This window comes from Rhineura floridana, chromosome 12, assembly GCF_030035675.1.
Source record: "Rhineura floridana isolate rRhiFlo1 chromosome 12, rRhiFlo1.hap2, whole genome shotgun sequence".
In the NCBI taxonomy this organism is placed as follows: domain Eukaryota; kingdom Metazoa; phylum Chordata; class Lepidosauria; order Squamata; family Rhineuridae; genus Rhineura; species Rhineura floridana.
The window spans coordinates 16916910-16937150 of NC_084491.1; the positions used below are offsets into that span (position 1 = coordinate 16916910).

Below are 20241 nucleotides of genomic sequence, written 5' to 3' on the forward strand. Positions count from 1 at the left end.
TGTACTCTGCAAATAGTGCTAGTAGTAAATCAACCAGAAAGTAGGCAATCACTCCAATCCAGAATGCCAAAGGAACAGTACATGAAAGGCGCATAGCACCTACTGATTTACAGCACAAATCTAACAATGTCTACTCAGAAATAAGTCTTATGGAATTCAATAGGGCTCACTCCCAGGTAAGTGGGGTTAGCTGGCAGTAGGAATGGGTGACAAATTCAATTCAGTTTTCATTTCAAGCTGAATCTATCAAATTCACACTTACAGAAGCAATACGCAATATACTGCCATCCTTCAAAATTTGCACTTCTTTGAGTCTGGCCACACAGATCACCAACCAATGTTTACAAATTGCATGCATTAGTGGGAAAGCGTTTATTAGGAGAAATTCATACTAAAATGCTGGAGGATTTTCATGAGGATTTTTTTCTTTCAAAAAACACAAATTGCTGCAAAATATGGAGAACTAAATTTAAGATCGGAAAAATGAGAAATGGAGAGAACCAAAATCGATCGATCTTTCCATCCCTACCTAGGAGGAAGCCCTCTGAATACACCAAGACAGCGGTTCCCAAACATTTTCTCCCAAGGGCCACTTGAAAATTGCTGAGGGTCTTGGTGGACCACCTCATGATTTTTCTGCCTGTTGTAGCAATTATAATGAGCTGTGCTAGATGCTGTATGATTTCAAATTGACTTTTTAATAGCTTCTCTTAATTTTTATATATTGTATTTTATTGTATTACAAAAGGAATTCTATGGAACGCAGATTGTAATACAATAAAATACAATATAAAAAGTAAAAGAAGCAATAAAAAGGCAACAAACAATATGAATATTGAATGCGGACATGCAATGGACCACCTGAATGAAGCTCATGCACCATGGGCTGTCCACAGACCTCAGTTTGGGGGCCCTTGAGCTAAGGCTTTCTTCCAAGTACACATTCAAAGATTGTGCTATTGCCATTGCAGTGTAGTGGCTAGCAGGGGTGGGCCTGGGACTGCTAGGGCAGAAGGCAGGGAGACCAGAACTAGGTGCAGCCAGAGCAAATGAGAGGGACATCAACCCCATGATGGGTTGTAAGTATGATAGTAGGTTGGTGTGGGCTGGCTGAGGGCAGACTGAGGCTGTTGAGACAGTGCCCCATTTGCCTTTATGAATCAGCATCCAGTGGTGGGGCACTGGGCTTTGCGGGTGGTAAGGCCATGTTCAAAGCCTCTCAAAGGCTAACTAAACATGATGTTAATGCCATAATGAGCAATCACTTGGGTTTTTATTTTTTAATTGGGTGGTAGTGGTCTGTTAGCAAGATATTGGTCCCAGGCTATGGTCTGAAGGCACATGAGGCCACCACCTTTCTGAGGCTAAGCAGGTCTGGGTCTGGTCAGTGCCTGGATGGGAGACTGCCTGGGAACTTGGGTTCCATGGTGAAAGAAAGGTGGGGTATAAATGTAACAAACAAGCTGACAAATATTGGCGCATGAGGAGGTGAGATTTAAGCCTTTCCTCCCTAGTCACAATCTCTAGTAAATTTGCCCCTCTCCCATGCAATTAGCATTAGAAGAAAAGCTTTTTGACTCATTGCTAGTGCTAGGGCCATGAATTTCACAGAGACTGAAAATGGAAAGGGCATGTTTAAGCCAACAAACCTTACAGCTTGTGGTTTAGTCTGGAGAGAGCTAAGCCATAAGCCTGTGTTCATATGAGCCGCTAACCGACACTATGGCTTAGTTCAGCATGGTGCAGCAGCAAAACAACCGAGGAGAGGTGAAGTGTCTGCAATCTTCCCAGGAACCTGCATACCTGCACATTCGTGATAAATGATGGTTTGGTTTAGTGAAACATGGAAATCAGGCCACTCACTAGCAGCTGCTCTCCAGGGGTTCAGGCAATGTACTAATGCCTAATGACTTTGTCTGTGGGCATATATTTAGATCACAATCACCACTTCCTTCTTCATTCATCTGGGGCATACGCAGGGAGGAAAAAGCATGGAACACCTAATCTGACTGCCACTGGTGAAGGTAGGAAAACACATGGCATAATGATGTCATAAAATGGCACCCTACAGGAGAAAGGGAGTGAACGCAACATAGGGAGTATCCCAAGCATTCCCAGTCAAGTGTCTGCCACTCAGGCTGGCCACATGGACACTCCTTTCTTGTCCAAGATGGTTTAAAGAAGGAGTGACTAACCTGTTTTTGGGCAGAGGGCTGTGTTGACCCATAATTAACTCTCCAGTGGCTGCATGTCAACATGAGTGGGGACGAAGAATAAAAGTGGATGTGGCCAACATTAATGTTGGGTAGGGCCAAAAAGTAATAGCAGACATGGTCATTTAAAAAAAAAAAAGACAGCTTTTGGGGAGGAGCATCCTCAATCCTTTTGGCTTTAGGAGCAGTCAATTAAAAAAAAGGAATTAGTCACCCCTGATTTCAAATTTAAGAATCCTAAGAAGGGTTAGCTAGCACTTGGGCTGCAGACTGAGCAGGTGCATGGATTATCTGGTCTTATTCTTCTGCAACATGATGAGATGTACTGCACTTCTAATTTTAAAAATACTAATAATTTCCAGATTTGCAGTAATGCATATAAATTGGCATATGCAAATTTCATACAGATTGGCACTTTCTTTTATCCTCTTTCATTTGTAATGCATAAGAGATCAACCTAATATCATCAGATCATTATTTTCTCCACATTAAATATGGGGAGATGAGAAAAGGTCTCTTTGCTTAGCAAGCCCCTGGAAGGTGGGCCTCAAGCTGAAAAAGTTTCCCCACTCTTGCTCTACTGGAGTCAAAGTGCTCAGGATCAGGGTCAGAGGCTGGCTTGGCTGGGCACCTGCCATGACCCATACTCTAGCAGGGGTCCCACCTAGAGATATGAAAGCCTGTGGGGAAAAACCCAAACAATTGAAGAAGTGAGTTTTCTTTCCATTTTTCCAGAGCTGTTGTTGTTGTTGTGCTTTTAAAAATGGGGAGGGGTAAATGGGAAAAAAAACAGAAGAAAAGAAACCCAGGAAAAGGTTTTATTTCCCTTGAATTTGTCTAGTTTTTTCCCCCTGGCCTTCACATCTCTAGTCCCACCATCAAGAGCCTCCTGTATCTTCTGCTTCTTCTCCTTACCATTGCCACTTAAACAGAAGAAGAACCTCCTGGATCACACCAGCGGCCCACCCAGGCCAGCATCTGTTCTCACAGTGGCCAACTGGATGCTTATGGGAAGCCCACAAGCAGAACCTGAACTCAAGCACACTCTCCTCTCCTATAGTTTCCAGCAACTGGTATTAAGAAGCATACTGCTTCTGACTGCCTTTTAGTTCTTCCATTTATTTTTACTTAAAAACATTTGTAAACTGCTTAATATTTACAAAAATCTCTCAGCAGTGTACAATCTAACAACTGGCTTACCTAATAGCTGTGTTCGGCTACCTACAAAACTGCTGTATCAAGGCCTAGCACCACCATCTCTGCCTTCTACTAACTACCAGTTCCAAGATATTAAGCAGAAATCTTTCCAGGCTCTGTTACCTGTAATCCTTTTAGGCAGCAATGCCAGGGGTCAAACGCGGGAACTTCTCCATGCAAAGCATGCACTCTGTGCAAAGCCGACCCTATGATTCTTCCCTTCTTCCCAGAATGCTGTAGCATTGTCACAGTCTCTTCCTGACTCTGCAGTTAGCGCTCAGAGGCAGCTTATAATTTCTTCAGCTGTGACAGAATTGCGAGTCTTTCTCCCAACAAAGTAATTAAAACGGGAAGAGCAAAATGGCTCTGAGCCAAAACAGACTTCCCATTTCTGCAGCTACAGCCAGCCACCAGCAAATCATGGCTGGAAGTAAAATAACTTTGGAAAGAAGCATTTATTCAGCATGCTCATGGTGCAAGAATGAGCAAGCAGCCTTCTTTTGCCCTTATTAACCAGCCAAAAGCAAGAGAATGAATGGGAATGTATGGATGCATGATGCCAGGTTAATCTACAAATCATCCTTGTGGGTTGTGCCTTTGTAGAAGATATAAAGCATACTGGATAATTTGTGTCTTTCAACAAACACTTTGGATTAACACACAAAGGATGCAGAATTTAGCTTCTCCAAATGTTCCCCTATTTTAATTTCTAGGGGGGCATACATGCTCCTTGGGGGGGAATCTTGTTTGTTGCCATTGTTTCCCACATCTGCAGCTGTTTTAGTGCTATTTCCTTTCCCTCATTGTGGTGTTGCATCTTCCAGGATTATTTGCATGGTGGATACCAGCCAATTAGGGCTCAGGATGTGAACAGGATGATATCATGAAACTACAATCAAATTTGGCTACATGATTTCACTGATAGCGAACAACAATGACTGACCAGTCACAACTGGCCATGACTCACTTTGTGAACAGGATGATGTCACAATGCTACATCAGATTTGGCTACACACTGACATCATTATGGACAAATGTAGCAATCAATACTTTCTGGTTTTGTCCCATGAGTTATCTTAGCCAGTATGGGATCATGTAGTGGACAGAATGATGTCACAATGCTACACAACAAATCAGATTTTACTGTATGTTACACTCTCTGCTGAGGGCAAATAAAGTCAATTCAGAGTGAAAGCCATAGTTACAGTAATAGCTGAACACTTTTGAAGTGATAACAATAACAACACACACGCAGTGACTGGCCCAAGGTCACCCAGTGAACTTCATGGCTATGTGGGGATTCAAACCTTGTTCTCCCAGGTTGTAGTCCAACACCTTAACCACTACACCACACCGGCTCTCACTTATTATTTACAGTAATAGCCAAACACTTTTGAAGTGATAGCAATAACACACACACACACACACACACACAAAATGCTGAAATGATAGGGCACCTTTTAATGCTGTAAAAATCCACCAGAAGTATCAGCCCTTGAAATACTACTGCTGAATTCTATGGATGGAGGAGCACCCAACAAATATGTTACATTTCAAAGACACTTTTAGCACCTCCGTCGTTCTTCGTTCTGTTTTAACCAATCACCAGTCTCTCCATTGCTTCTCTGCCTTCCTTCTTGATGTATGCCAAACTTTTTGGATGGTCCCTGTTTGCTCAAAGGAGCAAATCACAAAGTGGGATTTATTTCTGACTAAGCATTCTTAGAACCAGGCTGTAAACCTTAGTATGCTTCCTATATCAACTTGCTGCTGCTGATTAATATTATTATTAATAATAATGTATTACCCACCCTTCACCCAAAGGTCCCAGGGTGGGTTAAAACAATTTTAAACATGACATTAGAAAGAATTTGAAAACAATCTAAAATCCCAAAATAGGATGGGGCCTAAAAAAATACATGACTTAGATGTCAAAGCCAGGGTAAAGAGTTGCGTCGTCAGCATTTGTCTAAAACTGAACAGTAACGGTAACGGTAACTACTTTTTGGAAGCAGCTAAGAAGGTAAGAGAGGAACCAATGAAGCACAGTGCCCCTAACCCCCACCTCCCTGAAATGTTCCAGAGGGATACTGTGGTCAACAGTATCAAAGGCCATTGAGAGATCAAGGAGAATGAACAAAGTCTTAGTCCCCCTATCTCTCTCCCAACATATGTCATGAACCAGGGTGACCAAGGCAATTTCAGTGCCATGGCCAAGTCTGAAGCCAGACAGGAATGAATCCAAGTAATCAGTTTCCTCCAAGCATTCTTAAGGCTGGACTGCCACCACCTTCTTGAGAACCTTGCCCCCAAAGGGGTGTTTGCCCCTTGGCGGTAGTAGTTTAACACTTCTGGGTCTGGGGAGGTTTTCTTCAAGGCAGATGGTACCTCCCCCTCCTCCAGTGAAGCATTAATTACTCTCTGGACTCACCCAGTTCTAAGAAGCTAAGATGGGCAAGGGTCAAGCCACACTTCTTCTAGCACCTTGTCCACATCCTCAGGCCACAATAATTGAAACTGATCCAGTAGGGATGGAACAGACAGTGCTCTGGATTCTTCCATTGGCCTTGCTTTAACAGTGGCATCCAACTCTGTCCAAATCTGAGCAAATTTGTCCCTAAAGTGCCTCCCAAAGTTGTTATAGCAGGCCTCTAAGGGTGTGAGAGCAATGCTTTCTTGGCCAGATAACAAAAGCCCATTCACCACTTGGACCACTGCTGGACGGCTGCTTGAGGACCTTTCTGGGTCTCAGGCACAAATCAGTTACTACTGTTAATCCTTTTACCTGGACATACCAGAAACTGAACTATGGATTTTTAAAATGTGAATCATGTGCTAAACTACTGAGTTATGGCACTTCCCTAAATCCTCATGATTTAATTGACATTCTGTTTCATTTTGTACACCCATCCAAAATTCAGAACTCAGATTAGTGTCCAGTAAGAAATCCACCCCTACTGAACTACGTCAATATATTGCAGTATTCAATATACACCCCAGTTCCAAAGAAAGGGGATCCCAGGGAATGAAGTAATTATCAAACTATTGCCTTAATATCCTATGCAAGTAAAGTAATTGAGAAATGCCAGATGTCCAAGCTGGATTTAGAAAGGGATAAGGTACCAGAGATCATATGGCAAACATACTTTGGATAATGGAACGCACCAAGGAATTACAGAAGAAAATCACCCTGTGCTTTATAGATTACATCAAAGCCTTTGATTGTGTAGATCATGAAAAACTATGGAATGTTTTAAAAGAAATGGGGGTGCCACAGCATCTGATTGTCCTGATATGCAACCTATACTCTGGACAAGAGGCTACTGTAATGACAGAATATGGAGAAACTGATTGGTTCCCGATTGGAAACGGTGTGAGATAGTATTTTATCACCCTATTTGTTTAATCTATATGCAGAACATATCATACGGAAAGCAGGATTGGACCAAGATGAAGGAAGTGTGAAAATTGGAAGGAGAAATATCAATCATTTAAGATATGCAAATGATACCATACTACTAGCAGAAACCAGTAATGATTTGAAACGAATGCTGATGAAAATTAAACGTGAAAGCACAAAAGCCGGACTACAGCTGAATGTCAAGAAGACTAAAGTAATAACAACAGAAAATTTATGTAACTTTAAAGTTGACAATGAGGACATTGAACTTGTCAAGGATTATCAATACCTTGGCACAGTCATTAACCAAAATGGCGACAATAGTCAAGAAATTAGAAGAAGGCTAGGACTGGGGAGGGCAGCTACAAGAGAACTAGAAAAGGTCCTCAAATGCAAAGATGTATCACTGAACACTAAAGTCAGGATCATTCAGACCATGGTATTCCCGATCTCTATGTATGGATGTGAAAGTTGGACAGTGAAAAAAGTGGATAAGAGAAAAATCAGTTCATTTGAAATGTGGTGTTGGAGGAGAGCTTTGCACATACTATAAACCACAAAAAAGACAAATAATTGGGTGTTAGAACAAATTAAACCAGAACTATAATTAGAAGCTAAAATAATGAAACTGAGGTTATCATACTTTGGACACATAATGAGAAGACATGATTCACCAGAAAAGACAACATTGCTGGGAAAAACAGAAGAGAGTAGAAAAAGAGGAAGGCCAAACAAGAGACAAATTGATTCCATAAAGGAAGCCACAGACTTGAACTGACAAGACCTGAACAGCGTTGTTTATAATAGATGCAGTTGGAGGTCTCTGATTCATAGGGTCACCATAAGTTGAAATAATGACTTGAAGGCACATAACAATAACTGAACTCCAGATTACTGGATCCCAAAATATATGTGCGTACTCACGCCTTTATCTGCCCTTTGCTCCAGCTCTCCGTTTCAAGGATTGTATGGGAAGAAATGCTCAGTGAAATCATATTCTTTTCTGGTTACTCTGACAAAGTGGCCAGAATGAAGTGGTAAAGCGTTTCCTGGACTGTACCATTTCAGGTTGCAGATAGAGTTTGGATATCCTTCCACGTAAACAACAAACAGTTCTTTGCACACTGAAAGCTAGAATGACAGGCAAATGTTTTCCCCCCAATATACTATTTTTCTATGGACAGGGAGGTTCCCGTCCCCCACTAATGGAGAACATTTGAGCATGTTAACCTCCTCTTTGCTAATTTACAGCCTGGAGTAATAGACTCCTGGAAAATCCTTACTATTGTATTCTGCTGATTGTATATTACGTCTGGATCCTCTGTGAAGGCAAAGGGAAGGCTGTTCTCTTGTGTGGCATTGATGAACTCCTGGGAAGTTAAGGTAAACTGTGTGTGGCCTGATTGTGACTGTTTAAACCATAGGCCTGGCTGGGAAATTCTATAGCATGAACAAGACTAATCTGTTATGTGTTCTAGTGAGATTTCAGGGAGTCAGTGGACTCCAGCTTGAGACTTGAAACTTGAAAAAGTTCCCATCTTCCTTGGTGGTGGCTCACCAGCTGCTCTTGGCCACCCATAATACAGCAACATCTCATCAGACATTTGGCCTTAGTGCCCAGAGGCCCAGCGATCCCAGTTGCCTATTACAATGAGTCAATTCTACCCTCTGGAAGATCATGATACTCTTCAAAGAGCTGCATTTGGCTATGGGGATCATTGACTGAACAATGTTGGTGACAACATAATGTATACATTTAATTACATAAATTACATAATTGAGCCACAGTGGATAGACAGATGAATAATGTAGTTTTTGGTGGAAGACTACATTGGAATGGAAACAATGCTGCACAGTACAGGGCAGAATAGCATCTCAATTGACTGGTCTCAAACAGAGCCAACCCAAGGTAATTTTGCTGCCTAAGGCAAAGGAAAAGATGGCACCCTCCCATTCCATTTAAAGAAGCTGACTGGATTGGCCACTGAATCATACTTCAACACTGGTGATGGGAGAGTGTCTACCATACCTGGAATAGCAGGCTAGTTTGCAGGTGGCTGCATGCCATACACAAGTCTGTCCTCCAACAGAGTGGAATGGCTGGGAGATTTTGGAGGGACAGCCAGGGAACTGTTGCTGCTGTCCTGCAGCATCTGCTACTGAGACAGTTGCCTCACTTTGCCTAATGGTAGGGCCAGTCCTAATCTCCAGTTTAGGATGATTAATTTAGAAGCTATTGTTTCCTGGTATGCAGAAAGGAATAGAGTTCTGTTATGAGGAGGTTCCTGTCATTATTTTGCCTCCAAAGCTTCATTTTGGAAAAGCAATGACCATCTAGAGCAGGGAAAGGGAATCTGTGCCCCCCCAGAAGCTACTGGATTACAGCTGCCATCATTCCTGGCTCTTGGCCATGCTTGCTGGGGCTGATGGGAATTAAGAGTTCAACAACATCTGGAGGTTCACAGGTTCCCCATTCCTGATCTAGAGCATTTTGGCCATAACCCAACGGACTCCAGCATATTTATAAAAGGAGGCGTTTTCAAAAGATTTACACCTTTCATCAAGTGCTTGTGTTGTTCCAAGGGTCGCATGGCTATAGTGATTTCTATGACATCTTGTTTTCTGAGAAAAAAATGTTTTGCTGTCAGCACCTCTCTTCAGCACTGAGATATATTCACTGTGCTGACTTAACCATGAAATCCTAAGGGAAGGGATATTCTGGCTGCTTTATTTATGCAACAGCACAGATTTGGCAGTAAACAGCCATTTCTTGGTTTCCCTCCATGCTGTGGTCCACAAAGAGATAGATGGTTCTGAACTGTGTCCAAACATTTTAATATCATTGAATTCTGAGGGCAGCTGTTTGGTCTATAAAAAGCTCAGCCATAGCCCCCCACCCCACCCAACCTCTTGCTGAGAATTTATTGCTTAACACTGGGAATGTTTAACTCTGATTATTTCAATATTATTATACACACATGCCATTTTCCTATACGGCACAGAGGCCCATCTGTTGGCTCACAAACTATAAATGCTGGGGCTCTGAAGAGTCAGAGGTGGTGTCTCAGGCTTGATATCCCAGGGTTGTGATCATTGCACATTATAAGCAGCATGCTTGATTTTGCCTTACTGCCTGCTTTCATCAAACTGCTCTGGGAAGGTTGAAAGACTGGCTGTGTCACATCTTTATGAACCCAGTGTGCCAAAGTACACTATATATACACCACATTGTGTCCAATGAGTAAAGCCTCTGGTTATCTAGAGTCCATAGAAGAGGTAACACTAGATTCCAGGGACAGGGCATTTATCTGAAGGACATCTGCCACTTGTGTGTAATTAATACACATACATGTCATGTCTGGGTACAAATGAGGCAGCCAGACTTGCAAGGCGATTATACAAATGGAACGGAAAGAAAGTATAAATCATCAAATCAAGATATTAAGGGTGCTTCCAGACCATCACTATTTTCAGATGGGATTCTGCAGGTAGCGTGGGAAAGATGATGCAAAAGTATTTTATCCAATCAGAGGACTGGTTATATGGGCGTGCTCATTCTACAGGCAGTACACTCCTATGTAACTGCTTGTCAAAGTTGTGCTGTTCCAACTTTGGTACAGAATGAAGGCTGGCACTGCCGTTAGGCAGGCAATGCAATGGCTGTCTCCAGCAACTGTTTTGAGGTTTCATGAAAAGGTATCAGATTGTTAGCTGTTGCTGTTATATTTGTACCCCCAGGGAGTGTTGCTTCTGGTATTTTCTGCTTCAGATGCCAAAACAATATGGCAGTATATACCATTTTAAACATTCATGGCTTTCCCCAAAGAATCCTAGGAACTGCAGCTTTTTAAGGGTGCTGAGAGTTGATAGGGGACCCCTATTCCTCTCACAGAGCTACAGTTTTCAGAGTGATTTAACAATCAGTCCCCTTCCCAGGAAACTCTGAAAGTGGAAGCGTAAGCCTCTGCTTATCTGGAGCTTTATGTGACCATAGAAGCGTCGTAAAGCTCTGGATCACAGGCAGTAAATTCAATGTCGGTAAATTCAGAGCATCTTCCTGTTGCAGTACCCATTCTACAGGACTCTCCCCCTCAAAAGACAGATTTGCCAGTCCTTTGGCTTTTTTAGGAGAGCAGAAAAGATCTGGGGCTTATGCATATGGGAGCATAACTTCATACTAAATACACTGCTTTTATCTGTTTTCTATTTGCACTGTCAACAGTAAGGGATCAATGCCAGATGCAAACACACTGTTTTCTATTCATACTGAGGTGAAGGATCAATCATGCAGTTTCCTAATGACCATGCCCTCTAATTTAACATTTCCATTTCCTCTGGTTGCTGGGCAACTGAGCATGCTCAGTCTGTTCTACCAGCTACAGTGGGTTCCTTTTTTAAAAAAACGTAAGTGACAACTTATGTGTTTTCCCTGGTAGGATACAGCTGAAATACAAATATTTGTTTGAGCAGTGTTATGCTTTTGCTTATAAGTTAGGGGAAAAAGAAAATAAAGGCACCATTTGCAGAAACATAAAAAGGCGAGCAGAATGGAGGAGAGCAGCTGGAAGTTGCTTGTCAGCCTACAGGAAATAAAATGAACGAAGGGAGGAGGAGATAGTGGGTGTGGAGAGGGGAACGATTGAAACACCCACCTAAAAGCATTGGAGCAAAGCGTCTGCAAGCACTAGAGATACGGAGTGAAGATGCTTTTTTCTTCCCTTTTCTTATTATCAGTGGATGGGGTTAGTATGGATTTATAGGGGGGAAACTATGTGATAGCTTCAGTTTGCCGATAATGTCATATGAACCATGCAAATTAAAGAGGATGTGAGTAGCACTGAACACACAGTAAACCACTGCGTAGATGAGCCCCTTGACTCTGCAGAGTGTTTGGAGATCATTAAAGGAGTTAGTGGGCTTTAGCTGACTGCTTCTGCAATTTTAACTTTCTTTGCTGCTGTTTTATTGTTCTGTTCAACATGTGAAGGAAAAATGAATTGTGTCATTTGCTGGGGAAATGAAGCAGGAGATGCTTTTGCACCCACGCCCTGCTTGGGCGTCTGGTTCGCCACCACTGTGAGAAACAAGATATTGGATTATGTGGGGTGGACTGAATGAACAGCATACGTTGGCAAACCACGCTGCTGTTCTCAGTACACTATCTCTCAAGACATTGCGATCTGACCAGTGGAAAAACAGGATGTGGTTAACTTTATGGCTGTAAACGATACTGACATCTGTAGTGGTTAAATAACTGCCTGCATATTGCCACGTAGATAATGCTGTTGTACTATGTATGTACGTGATGTTATACAATAGTTAAAGGTCATAGGCTGTTTATGGAGAGAAAATAATCCACGCCTCCAGGCGGAGGTAAAATAAAAGCGGAGACCAGAATTACGAGGGGGCTCCGAAATTGAACTCTGGTCTCACCGTGTCTCACTGTGTCGTGATATCTACATCTGGTGACCTCGACGTGATTCAGAACAAACACCCTCGTACCCACTGGCAGGATCAGCCAACGGTGCACCTCAGCGTACAGCTCCCATTCGTGAGTATGGGGGGGGAATTGTCAGCTCAGCAGAAGGTTCATGCACAAGAGCTACAAAAAATTTTAAAACAGGATACCTCAGCTTTTGTAAGTCGTTCTCACATTGAATCATTGTTAAAAACAATTCAATGTCAATGTCCATGGTATCCAGAGCAAGGATCACTACGTCAGTCAGATTGGATAAAGATAGGGAGAAAATTACATGAAGAACCAAGAGCACCTATTCACCATCTCTTATTATGGCAAAAGTGTGCTGAGGCCATTAGTCATTTAGGGATAAAAGAGACATCGCTGTTTGCCAATTCTGACCAGAAAACTCCTCTTTATCCCCAACTTTCTTTACCTACACCTGAAAAGGATATTGAGAAATTTGTAAATGCTCCTCCATATAGCCCTCCAGTCCAACAAGAACAGGTTACTGGGAAGGTTAAAGCAGCCATAGCTCAGGCTGCAGCCTCAGGATTATTATCTATGGAAGAAATGGGAGACTGGGAGGGTACAATTTCAGCTTTTCCCGTTACATATCAGCCAGATCCTAATAATGCTAATAATCGCATAGCAACTTGGACAGCTCTTCCGTTTTCTGTTATTAGAGAAATAAATAAGGCAGTAAGAGAATATGGGATTACGGCTAATTATGTACAAGGGATGTTGGAAGGAGTAGCTACTGGATATAACATGATCCCTCAAGATTGGAAGGATCTCTTTAGGATGATTTTGACTCCTTCGCAATATGTAGTTTGGGACCAAGAATTTAGACATGCTGCTATAGCAGCTGGGGATGCTAATATCATTCCCGAGCAAATTTATGGGTCAGGTAATTTTGCTACCATAGCACAACAAGGGGTATTGCCTGAAGCCGCATTTCATCGAACTGCTGAGTGTATACAGAAAGCATTTAAAAAGGTGCCTGCTGGGAAAGAACCCTTACGTTCTTTTACGAATGTACGGCAGCAAGCAACAGAGCCCTATTTTCAGTTTGTTGACCGTTTGAAAGAGGCTCTGACACGGCAGGTTGATAACCCTCAGGCACAAGGGGAATTATTGTTAAAATTAGCTTACGAGAATTCTAACACAGACTGTAAAAAGATTTTGAAAAACATTATTCATAGACCGCAATATGAATTGGGAGACATGATTCAAGCTTGTGCAGAGGTAGGTACACATGTTCATGCCATGACATTGTTAGCTGGGGCATTAAGACAGGGTAACAAACCTACAGGCAATTGTTTTAATTGTCAAAAGCCTGGTCATTTCAGAAGGGAATGTCGGGCTCCTGGCGGAGGAGCATTTAAAGGTGGGGGCACTGTTACAAACCGGCCAAAGAAGATCTGTCCGAAATGTAAAAAGGGTTATCATTGGGCTAATCAGTGTCGTTCAGCTCCCACTACCAATACCAATGTGTCTTCCCGTCCTATTGAGGGAAACTGAACTTGGGGCAGGCTTCCAGCCCCGAATCTCAAGGAAGTGTACCCACCCCTGCTACTCAAGGAAGCGCTGGAATTGATTTAATACATGCAGAGTCAAAAGATGTTCCTTTGCCTGGAGCAGTTCTTTTAATGCCTACCACACTCACTGGCCCTTTACCAGAAGGCACCGTAGGCCTTGTACTACCGCGATCCTCTGCTTCCAAGAATAATATAATGGTGGTACCTGGTGTTATTGATTCTGATTATCAGGGAATTATTTATATTCAGTATTGGAGTCACCTTCCCCTTCAGTTGAAGAAGGGAGATTCTTTTGCGCAACTATTGTTATTGCCATATCGTCTTTTCACATCGAACACTTCCTCCCAAAAACGTACTGGTGGATTCGGATCTACAAGGACGAAATCGCCGAGTGTGAGTATTTCAGGTAATCCTTTCCATCCACAGGTAGCTGCAGTACTGGCAGAAGTGACCAGGGAGAAACCGGTTCGTAAGTATTGTTTAAACAATGTTATTTTTGAAGGTATTATAGATTCTGGGGCAGATGTCACAGTAATTGCTGAACATAACTGGCCATCCTCTTGGCCAGTAGAAGTGGCCCCTTCTGTGTGGGGAGTGGGCGGAGCTCAGGATTCAAAACGGAGTAAGGATTGGATACAAGTTGTTGCTCTTGATGGTGATCGTATAGCCCACATTCGCCCTTGTATTTTGGACATTTCAGTAAATCTGTGGGGAAGGGATTTACTGGAGCAATTCCAGACCACCATTGTTATTAATGATTAGCCAACAAAAGGCAGCTCTTCCTTTACAATGGAAGACAGACATACCCATTTGGGTAGAACAATGGCCCTTACCCAAAGAAAAATTAGAAGCTCTGCACCAACTGGTAAAGGAGCAACTGGAAGCTGATCATATAGCAGAAAGTAATAGCCCTTATAACACCCCAGTGTTTGTGATTAAAAAGAAATCTGGAAAGTGGAGGCTCTTACATGATTTACGAGAAATAAATAAATTAATTGTGCCCATGGGTCCGCTACAATGTGGGACGCCTAATCCAAATTTAATTCCATATGACTATTCCTTAGCTATTATAGACCTGAAAGATTGCTTTTTCACAATACCGTTACAAGCGCAAGACGCACCGAAATTTGCGTTTACTGTTCCCGTATATAATAACTCTGGCCCTGCGCAACGATATCAATGGAAAGTGCTACCTCAGGGCATGTTGAATAGTCCAACCCTATGTCAACAGTTTGTAGACATGGCCCTGCGACCCTTTCGGGCTCAATACCCTACATTATTGGTCTACCATTATATGGATGACATCTTGGTGGCTGGGAGAACCCTCCCATCTATGTGGCAACAACACCTTACTGATCATTTGTCACAGTCAGGGTTGCAGATTGCCCCTGAAAAGGTACAACTCAAAGAACCATTTCTGTATTTAGGACATAAATTAATGCAATCCTACTCCACTCCTGTATTGCCCTGTCTTACTTTGTCAATGAAGCCAACTTATGTAGAACTACAACAATTCTTGGGTTCTATTAATTGGATTCGACCATATTGTAAACTTACCACTCAAGACATGGGGCCTTTATTTGAATGTTTAAAACAAGGACGTCAACCTGCAGATATTATTACTTTAACGGAACAGGCAAGGCAATCCCTAGAATTAGTTTCTACAACGTTAAAAGCTATTTGGGTGGATCGACAAATATTGAATAAACCACTGATTTTATTTGTTTTATTTGATGGAAGCCAACTTTTTGCTGCACTCACTCAGGAGTCAGGCTCCAATGCTACACATATAATAGAGTGGCTTTACTTAGCCCATACACCAAAGTCATCTATCACAACTTTGCCAATGCAAGCAGCAGAAATAATCCAAAAAGCACGATTACGATCAAGGCAATTATTAGGTTTCGATCCGGTTGAAATTTCGTTGCCTCTTAAACTTTACACATGGGAAAATGCTGTTGCACTTTCTGATGACCTTCAATGGGCTTTAGTCTCTTATTTGGGCACAATTTCATGTCGTTCCTCATCAGATCCACGGCTTCAAATTACACAAAAAATTCCTATCCAGTTTCAATCTGTAATCAGTTTACAACCTTTACCTGCGGTCACGGTCTATACTGATGGCAGTCCAACTAGAGGGGTTGTTGCATGGCACGAGCAGGGGGTTTGGAAGACAATTTTCGCCTTACCCCAAACTTCCGCTCAGAGATCTGAGTTGGCCGCTGTTAGTATGGCGCTGTTGACTTTTGCAGATCAGGAGGTTAACATTATTACCGATAGTCTTTATGTTAAGAATGTTGTACTTGCATTACCCGGTAGTTATGTCTCTCCCATGCTGGACACTAATCTACTTGCTCTTATGCTTACACTTCAAAAACTCATACATACTCGGTCTTGTCGATTTGCTATATTTCATATTCGCAGTCATCAACCTTTCCCAGGATTGTTAACAGAAGGTAATCAATATGCTGATCAGGCTCTTCGTGCCCTCCTTTGCACACCCATAGAAAGTCATGCCCTTCATCATCAAAATGCTAAAGCACTCCAGAAGCAATTCCATCTTACTGCCCAGGAAGCCTCTGCCATTATTCAACAATGTCCCCAATGCACACAGTTAACTCTATCCCCAGAACCAGGAGTGAACCCACGAGGTCTCATAGTTAACCAGTTGTGGCAAATGGATGTTACACATTTTCCTACTTTCTCCCCATGGAAGTATTTGCATGTTACAGTAGATACATATTCCGGATACATATGGGTAACTCCTCAGAAAGGGGAAAAAACTAAGAATGTTATTAATCATGTCATTCGTTCTATTGCCATCATGGGCCAACCTCAGACGATAAAAACTGATAATGGCCCTGCATATGTTTCACAGCAATTTGCACAGTTTTGCACTAAGTGGTCCATTACACATTTGTTTGGTATTCCTTATAATTCTACAGGTCAAGCTGTCGTCGAACGTACCAATCGTACCCTTAAAGAGCATTTGCTTAAACAAAAACAAAAAGGAGGAGTACCACTGGGATTGGCCACCAAAGAGGAGTGGCTGGCACAAGTGTTGTTTACCATTAATCATTTAAATTTGTCTCAATCTCCCAATACTCATTTTTCCTTTTCTACTCGAGCGCAGCGGCATTTTCAGCAGTCGGAGTCTCTACCTGCCCCGCGGGTGCAGTTTCGGCAACTACCAAATCCAGAGTGGAAAGGCCCAGTTCCGCTTATAACGTGGGGTCGAGGTTACGCGGCTGTGTCTACGCCTGACGGTCCTGTGTGGGTACCTGCTAGGTGTATCCGGCCCTGGAAAGACGATGTCCTGGCACGATAATCTTAAGAATCCCATCCCTAATTTTTCTCTGCAACTTCAGGATACTGGGATGTCTTCCAGGAAGCGTGGTCGGAATGTTCCGCAACCTCCCGTGACTTGGGGCCAAATAAAGAACTTAGCAACACAAGCAGAAAAAGCAATGGAACAAGCCGGGGTGGACAAGACAACTGAGAATACCATTCTTGCTTTAATTGCGTCTTTAAATACAAATTCTATTTTTGTACTTTGCATTTGTTGGATTTTAGGAAGCGCCGGGGCTGACAGGTTGGGGCAGGAGTTGGGGATGCGGTTTCAACACAATATCTGGGTTCAGTTAGCAAGAATGACAAATGTGAGTGACTTTTGCATGACTGAACATGTACAGGAAATGGGTATGTTGGGAACATGTTTAATACCCGTATGCAAAGCACCTGGGGATATTGGGAACATTACAGGACTTGGGCGGTTCATGAATACTTCAGAGATTAAATATCATACTGTTTCGAATTGGGGAACTCCAACCTTCCAGCTGCCTGTTAATGCTTTTCAATTATTTACATCACATGTTGCAAATTCCATTAATAATACGTGTGCTCGGATGGTTAATTGTAGTCGACATAAGGTGCAGAAGGGATGTCTAAAGGTTGGGAGACCCACATGGAATTGTACACAGCACATTAACATATCCAGTATGTACGGACACATTCCTTTACCAGGTGGATGGTTTTGGACATGTGGAGAAACCACTTTTAATTATGTTCCCGCTAATATTTCTGATACCATCTGTTGCCTGAGTCGACTGGTTCCCATTTTCCTTCATAAAAGGGAGTTGCTAGCCCAACGTAGGAAAAGAGAAGCTGTTGCCATGCCGGCTGATTGTAATGACAAGGTGGAATTGCTTAATAAAGCAGAAAGTGTATCACTAGCCATCTCCCTTGTTGGACTTCCTGCATTGGCAGTAAGTAACAGCAATCAATTACATAAATTAGCCTGTAATTATGTTAAGATGATAAATGCCACCTCTCGAGCCATTGCTTTGTTAAATGAAGAGCAGGGTATATTAAGACAAGCTATCTTGGATAATCGTGCAGCTATAGATTACCTGCTATTACAACATCAGTTGGGGTGCGAAACTATAAAGAATATGTGCTGTTTTAATTTAACTGACAACAGTTTTGAAATCAGAGCACAGGTAAAAAACTTGAAGGATCTAGCTAATAACATTTTGCAGGACGCCCCTACAACTTGGTGGCAGTGGCTTTGGAGTTGGCTGCCCACTGGATGGCTAAGTCAGATTCTTAGATATGCTATTCTTTTACTCATTTTAAGTATAGGCTTATGCTGTTTTTTACAATACCTTTTCCAGACGTGTACACCTGTTGCTCCGCGACCATTACGTAGTAATTACTTTTTGCTAAAAAATAAAAAAGGGGGAGATGTGGGGTGGACTGAATGAACAGCATACGTTGGCAAACCACGCTGCTGTTCTCAGTACACTATCTCTCAAGACATTGCGATCTGACCAGTGGAAAAACAGGATGTGGTTAACTTTATGGCTGTAAACGATACTGACATCTGTAGTGGTTAAATAACTGCCTGCATATTGCCACGTAGATAATGCTGTTGTACTATGTATGTACGTGATGTTATACAATAGTTAAAGGTCATAGGCTGTTTATGGAGAGAAAATAATCCACGCCTCCAGGCGGAGGTAAAATAAAAGCGGAGACCAGAATTACGAGGGGGGCTCCGAAATTGAACTCTGGTCTCACCGTGTCTCACTGTGTCGTGATATCTACAGGATTAGATAGACTTTTGATCTAATCCAGCTGGGTTGTTCTTATGTCCTTGTGACCAATTATTATGAAATGTAAACCATCTTGAGTGTGTTGCCTGAAAGGCAGAATGCAAATGTAACAACAACTATGTAATGAATAATGTTTGGGAAGGGCTGTAGCTCAGGGGTAGGGCATCAGCTTTGCATGCAGAAGGTCCCAGGTTCAATCCCTGGCATCTCCAGATAGGGCTAAGAGAGAACCCTGTCTGAAATCCTGGACAGCTGCTGTCTGCCAGTGTAGACAATACTGAGCTAGATGGACCAATGGTCTGACTCAGTATAAGGCAACTTCCTATGTTTCTATGTTTTGGGGGTTGTGTTTGGACAGGAGGGAGTATTATGGAATGTTAACGTAAGTGGAAAGGGGAATTGAAAACAAGGATGGTCAAATCCATGAATTTCAGCTCTCCATGGTTTTTTTTTTTTAAATTAGATTGTAATCCCACCCTTCCTCCCAGTAGGATTTAATTAAATTCAGCTCTTAAATTCAATTCTCCACATTTCCATAACAATTTGGCTGGTATTCAAGGCTGGTAGAGTAGACCCATTGAGGTTAACAGACATGGCTAACTTAGGTTCATTGATCTCAGTGGGTCTACTCTGAATAGGACTTAGTTGAATATAACCCCTTTCATTTTTTTAAAAAACTCTCAAAATTTCATCAGTATTTTACAGGAAATGTCTCCTAATAGTCATATTTTTGTAAAGCACATTTCCCTAATACAATTTATTTTTGTATGCTGTTTTCATTAATAGATACATTTTTACATACACTTTATCCTGGTATATGCATTTTTGTACACATTATTTGGCTGGGGAACTGTGGTTCACGTACTGTTTGGAAAAATACAAATTTGATAGGTCCACCTTTAAATGCAAACTGAATTGAATTTCTTCCTCATCTCTAGCTGAAGGGGAGATGAAATGGTGGTAAAGTGAGATTTTTATCAGTTGACAGTTGGAAGACAGAGAAGGATGAGAATGGAGGGTAGAGGGAATTATCTGGGTGAGAATAGGAAATTATTAGTTCTAAAATCCATTTGACTCAGACTTTAGTTTACTGTGAACTTGTTTTCATTGTTCCTCATATCAGCTCTCTGTTGTTAACACTGGGTAATTGTTGGTGAAACCCACACTTTAAGCATTCAAACACCTGTCCGATATCTACACCTACACAATGTTTGCACTGTGAGACTGTGACAGCACTATATTAAAAAAACCCTTCTTTTACAAGTCAGTGTTAACTCCCTAGTAATAAAGTACAGTAAATTATACACAATGCTTCAAG

General features: G+C 42.0%; 1 protein-coding gene and 1 long non-coding RNA gene across 5 annotated transcripts in view; one reads left to right on the top strand and one right to left on the bottom strand.

Annotated features, from left to right (window-relative positions):
• ADRA1A (adrenoceptor alpha 1A) overlaps positions 1-20241 on the bottom strand; it is an 85018-nt gene that overhangs the window by 21863 nt on the left and 42914 nt on the right. The window lies entirely within an intron of this gene.
• Positions 11919-17486, top strand: LOC133368807 (uncharacterized). The gene is made up of 3 exons (XR_009758765.1): positions 11919-12361; positions 14236-14278; positions 16943-17486. It is a non-coding gene; the product is annotated as an uncharacterized LOC133368807 (long non-coding RNA).